Consider the following 6,512-nt stretch of genomic DNA (forward strand, 5'->3'; position numbering starts at 1 on the left):
GGGGGGGGCGTATGGGGGACTTTTGGGATAGCTTTGGAAATGTAATTGAGGAAAATACGTAATAAAAAAAAATCAAATTCCTAGGCTGGGCAGTGGTGGTGCACGCCTTTAATCCCAGCACTTGGGAGGCAGAGGCACGCAGATTTCTGAGTTCAAGGCCAGCCTGGTCTACAGATGAGTTCCAGTATCCCTGCCTCAAAAAAACAAAAAAAAAACCCAAACAAACAAACAAAAAAACACCAAAACCACCACCACCAACAACAAAAAAGTCAAATTCCTGGGGGCTGGAGAGATGGCTCAGCAGTTAAGAGCACTGACTGCTCTTCCAGAGGTTCTGAGTTCAATTCCCAGCAACCACATGGTGGCCCACAACCATCTGTAATGGGATCTGATGCCTTCTTCTGGTGCGTCTGAAGACAGCTACAGTGTACTCACATACATTAAAAAAAAGTCTTTAGAAAATATATATACTAAAAAAATAATCAAATTCCTTTGTAAAGTGAACATCAGCTGCATTTTGAGCTGATGGGCTCTGTTAAGATGTATGTATTTTTTATTTCATTCTTTGAGAACTTCATACATGTATGCAAGCATATTTTGATAATCCCCTACTTTTTTGTTTGCTTGTTTGTTTTTTGTTTTTCGATACAGGGTTTCTCTGTATAGCCCTGGATGTACTGGGACTCACTTTGTGGACCAGGCTGGCCTCGAACTCAGAAATCCACCTGCCTCTGCCTCCCAAGTGCTGGGATTAAAGGCGTGTGCCACCACGCCTGGCGATAATCCCCTACTTTTACCAGACCCTGATCCTGCCAAATTCTCCTTCCAATTCATGTCTTCTTTTCACAGCCCACTGAGTCTAATCAATTCTCTCCCTATTTTCATGGGCATAAGGTCATTAACAGAGCATGGGAAACTAACAGGATTGCTTCCTTGAAGAAAACTGGCTCTCCCTACTCCAGAAGCCTTTACGAGCCAAAGCGCCTCAGCTAGGTGTGGGGCTCACACGAATCTATGCTTGAGTTTTGACTGAATCAATCAAGAAGACACTACTTTGAGCAGGCCCCCCCTGCCCCCAGGCTCCTATAATCTTCCCACCCTTTTATGAAATACAGGGGTGACCTGCAAAAATGATCTACAAAGTGAATGGACAGGGACCCAATCCTAAACTCCCCAAGCAGAGATTCTCATTCTCTCTCTCTCTCTCTCTCTCTCTCTCTCTCTCTCTCTCTCTCTCTCTCTTTCTCTCTCTTTCTCGTCAAAATAAAGCTTCGTGTAATGTAGCTGCAGCCTGACATACTGTGGTTTGTAAAATAATGCCTGGTGAAACACTGAGGGATGACAGTGTAACTGTGAATTGCGTCTGCAAGTTTGAATGCATTCAGCAAAGAGAGCAAAGGCTCTGATTCCTTTTATACAGAACATCACAGAGGGTGGTTCTGTTGCAGTAACTGTTAAACTGACGGAGTGGCTGAAGATTAATTTGACTATCCTTTCAACTTTTTGATAAGCCTTACATGATCAGAATAAAGGTTTGTGTAAACGAAGCAGGTAGTTGAGTGAACACAATCTGTGAGTTGGTGTGACGCTAGCTTCCAGTTCCTGGTGTCTGTCTACTCTGAACAGAATACAGGTTTTGTTTCTCTTCTCTGTGATGCACTGAATTGTGAAACCTTTGACTGGCCTGAAGCTCACTCTGTAGACCAGGCTGGCCTCTAACTCCTCCACCTGCCTCTGCCTCCTGAGTGCTGGGATTAAAGGCATTTACCACCATGCCCAACTAATATCCTGGTTTTTGAAGTTTGTTTTTTACTTATTTTTACTGAGATTTGTTGTTCACAAAATACTTTTTAAGCATATATTTTCCCAGCTATTCACAACATTGTAAAGACAGTAGGCACCCAGGGGTTTATAATGTCAGCATTTGAACTGCACTGGACATGAGGCTAATACATTCTCTAGGATAACTCCACATGGTAAGAAATGTATTACCTTTTTATTTTATGTCCTTAAAATATCAACTTTTATTTTCTCCTGGTTGATAATATACTCTCAATCCTCAGGAACGTCTTAATGTCTTGAGCACTTTTTCAGGGTCTGAACTTTGAACTGGCTTTGTCATTTTACAATTTTAGAACTCCAGTGGTTTTCTGTTCCAGCTGCTAACCTAAATTGATTGCCACTGTCTAGGCTTTAAATTCAATGTGGGTTATGATAGAGGTGCTTATGTGTGTGATCTGTAGGTTGTCCTTTGGCTGGATTTTGTCCTTCTGTCCGTGTCAGACACTCACCTGTCATCCCGAGGCCTCAATGACACAGTTCAGATCTCTGTGTCTTCGTTTCCAGGTGAGGAAAATCGCAGCTGAGTACTACGACAAGCTCCCACATGTAGCTGCAGCCTGACATACTGTGGTTTGTAAAATAATGTCACCTCCTGGGTGACAGTGCTCTATGACTTCCTGATGGATGACACAATGAGCCCCTACTCGAGGATAAAAAGACCTCTGAAAGGGAACAAGGTTCTAAATAAATAACCATCACCAGGGCCAGAGCTTTATAACAGCTGACAATGTGGAAATGTTTCTCTCTCTGGTAATTTAACTTAGAGCACCATACATGCTCATCGAGACCTCTGCCAATGAGCTATCTTCCCAGCCTGAATTTTTGTCTGGTTAAACTTGGGATCAGTGATGGTTAGCAGCTGTCTTGCTACAATTTAAACTCAGATCTCCATGATATCAAGAACTCACTCTGGTTTTCAGTCAACTTGACTGTTACAGTGCTCAGCTCTGCCTACAGGGCACTTGCTTATTGATAGTGAACTACCACTTCTTCTGGTGTCTTCATCTAGAACTCTGTAAGCACATCATGAAATGGCTACTTTACTATGTGATTTATAACAGGAAGTTTTATTTTAATAAAAATGCTAACAAACTGTGCTGTCAATCAAAATGCACTTCCTGGTTTGTTCTTTGGGGTTTGTTTGGTATCCAGCTGTCTTTTCTCCGTGTTATATTGTTACATTAGTTCTTGGGGAAATGTAACTTTACATTTTTCTTCCTACAAAAAGGACTGGAAAGACTCAGAGGCTGTGGTGGCATACACCTATATTCTTAAGTATGGTCTGAGAGAGGCTGGGAAGTGCCCTCTACTGCACTCAGCTTTATGTGGTTTCTGGGGCTTTGAACATGGATCTACACTCTTGTACCTCAAGCTTTTCACCCTCGGCACCATCTCCCCAGTCTATCATCTCTGTTTCCAAAAGCTCAGGGAGCACTGTCTGCACACCGCGGAAAATGCTCATCCTGCTTTGATCTGACCTCATCTCTTTCTGGTGCGCACATTGGAAAGTGCATAGTCTGGTCCTCATTAAAAGGAAAAGAAAAAAAAAAATGAGGATCTAAAAATGTGACGTAACTTCTTTCAAGGTGGCCAGTTTTCTCTTAACGTGGTGGGGAACTGGAAGCCATTCTGAGCCACCCTGATTCTAAGCTTAAGGACTGTCCACTGTCTATGCTAATAACTCTCCAGTTATATATCCACAAAGCCTCTCCTTGCCCACAAATGAAAGAAAGGGTTGGAAACTGATTTCTTTAGTTGGAAACGAGTGTCTAGAGGCTGAGACAGAATGCCAGTATTTGGGAAGATAGCCATCCATGGGGATGGATGCTTCTGTCACTCTCCTGTCATCTCCTCACATTCCAGGGGATGTAGGAAGCCATTTCTGCCTCCAGATTGGATTCGTAGAAGTAAGGAAAGCTGAGAAGGAAAGAGATGTCAGGTATGCCACAGATGCACACATCGCACATATTTGCAATGGGTAGTTTTGCCATATCTGACTCGTGCCTGCCTATTACATATTGTGTCTGTTCTTGGCTCACTGGTCATTGTTCTGTGCCAGCCCAGCACACTCCTTTCTCCCATGCTCAAGACTGCCACAGTCAGAATCTCCCCCACTCCCCGCACTGGCTCCTATACAGCCAACTCCTTCCCTCCAGTCAGCTCTCGGCTCAGAGACCTTCCCTTTAAAAGCCTTTTCTATGCATGACTCCTAAGCAGTAGGTACCATGGAGCAACCAGGCATGAAGAAGCAACTCAGTGGGCAAGGGGAGTTCGTCCCCACCCTGACTCCTGGGACAATTCAAGGACGGTCTTACCAGTGGTCATCTTTCATCTCTTCGTGGAGTTGTACATCCACTGGGTCTTCTCATCTCACTTCACATTACATACATTTTAAAAGTCTCTCTGAGCTGTGTGGCCAGCTTCAGCCCCTCAGTAAAGGTTGATCTTGGGCACTTGAATCCCTGTGACATGGAAGGGACAGAGAAAGCTAGTAGGATCCATGCCAAAGGGCTTCACACTAAGGATCACTGTCCTGAGTGAACAGACAGGAGAGGAGGGACCTGACCAGAAACTGTGCTGCCTCACTGATGTCACACCACCTCTCCTGCATCATTCTCTATCCCAAGTCTTTGGGGACTAATTAGGGTTTCACTGGTTCAGTGTGAAAGGGGACCAAGGGACCTAATATGCTGGAAAAGAGATCTAGAAGTTGCCCATAACTACAGAGTAGGCTAAGAAGTACCTCCTTCACCCCCAAAAACCTTTAGGGAAACACCATCATAAACAATTTCAAGGCACATGAGCACGGTGGTGTGTGCCTTTCATCCCAACACTTGTGTGGCAGAGGCAGGTAGAGCTCTGAGTTCATGGCCACCTTGGTGTACAGATCCAGTTCTAGAACAGCCAAGGACTACACAGAGAAACCCTGTCTCAACAAACAAACAAAAATTAAAGAGCATAAAATTTGGGTAAAGAGATGACTAAGAGGTTAAGACTTCTGACTGTTCTTCCAGAGGATCCAGTTTTAATTCCAGTGATTCAATAACCTCTTCTGGCCTCTGCAGGCCCTTATAATCAAGTCTTATGGTCATCAGTTTCTTGTTTCTCTGCTCCCACTCTCCTCTAGGGCAGGTGACTCCAGTAGAAAGAGCACTGTGTTCTTACCTCGTGAGGTGTCAGTAGTAGTGAAGAATGTTCATTACTCTGTTGGGAAGTTGTCAGACTGGGAAAGCATGGACTACGCCTCTGGCTTCACTGGGTTTAGTTACTTGTTATGATGCCACCACTTCCAGCAGGACACCCCTGGCACCTCTGCCTGTAGCTGGTGACCCTCTAGCTGTGGGTCAGCAGATTACAGCAGCCAACATGGTTTCAGGGAACGCCAGGTAGCTCAGGCTGTTTGAAACCACCCATTCCTCAAGTAGGTGCCTTAAAGAATGAGTTCTGAGTCACGGGAGGAATCGCCTCAGAAAAGTCACCAGTTCTTATCCAGTAAAGCTCCTTAGAGGTGCTTCTCTTTTCTGCTTTTGTCTCCCTTCCATTCATTTCCCCAATCTGCTCTGGTTTTGTGGGTCTTTTAAATTTGTTTATTCATTTTGGTTTTTTGTTTTGTTTTGTTTTTTTGTTTTTTTGTTTTTTTTTTTTTTTCTATATCTATTTTTCTTGACAGGGTCTTACTACCTAGCCCAGGCAGTCCTGGAATTGGTGTCCCTCCAGCCTCAGACTCACCAAAGAAAGGATATCATTCACTTGCAAAGAGGGCATGCTAGGTCTGGGTCAGGGTTCCAGAGGTTCTCAGCAAGAGTGGTTTGCTCTGTGGCTTCTGTGCCAACAGCTCAGTGGCCTTGGTACCACAGCAGACACCTTTTCACTTAGCAGGTACACAGGAGGATGAGGAAATCCACTGTCCCTTTCAAGGCAGACTCCAATGACCTAGCTATAGACCTCACTTCAATAAATATGTGTAAGCTGGTCTTCAAGGGTCAAGTCTAAATGGTTCAGAGTCTGAGACAGGATGCTCTCATATTTAAGATTTCCTGTGCTGCAGAGGGAACTCAAGGGTATTCTGGACAAAAAACAAACCAAAACCAAACCAAACCAAACCAAAAACCAAATTTCCTGAGGCTGGGAATGTTGTTCAATGGTAGAGTTTTTGCCAAACATTCTCAAGACCCTAGTATTGATACCAGTACCTTAAATAAATGAATAAATAAATAAATAAACAAACAAACAAGTGCCTGTTGACTTAGAGTCTTTTGGGTATGTTCCCAGGAGTGGTATTTGCTCTAGATTTAGACATTAATGTACTGTATAATTTTAGATTGTTAAACGTATAGGTGGAATTGTGAGAGTTCTATATTTAGATTTAGGGTTTTTTCAAAGCCACACTAATTTTTATAGTTGCTAAACTAATTTTCATTAATACATACATGTATGTGGGTACTCATGGGTGCCTGTCTTAGTCAGGGTTTCTATTCCTGCACAAACATCATGACCAAGAAGCAAGTTGGGGAGGAAAGGTGTGATGGTTTGTATATCCTTGGACCAGGGAGTGGCACCATCTGAAGGTGTGGCCTTATTGGAATAGGTGTGACCTGGTTGGAATGGGTGTGTCACTGTGGATGTGGGCATAAGATCCTCACCCTAGTTGCCTAGAAGTCAGTCTTCCA

General features: G+C 43.7%; 2 pseudogenes; both read left to right on the top strand.

Moving 5' to 3' along the window:
* LOC110296508 overlaps nucleotides 1-2,534 on the top strand; it is a 33,145-nt pseudogene extending 30,611 nt beyond the window's left edge.
* Nucleotides 2,535-3,656: 1,122 nt separating this feature from the next.
* The window catches only part of LOC110296515, a 14,211-nt pseudogene continuing 11,355 nt past the window's right edge, over nucleotides 3,657-6,512 (top strand).

The sequence above is a fragment of the Mus caroli genome, chromosome 1 (genome assembly GCF_900094665.2).
Source record: "Mus caroli chromosome 1, CAROLI_EIJ_v1.1, whole genome shotgun sequence".
Classification (NCBI taxonomy): Eukaryota; Metazoa; Chordata; class Mammalia; order Rodentia; family Muridae; genus Mus; species Mus caroli.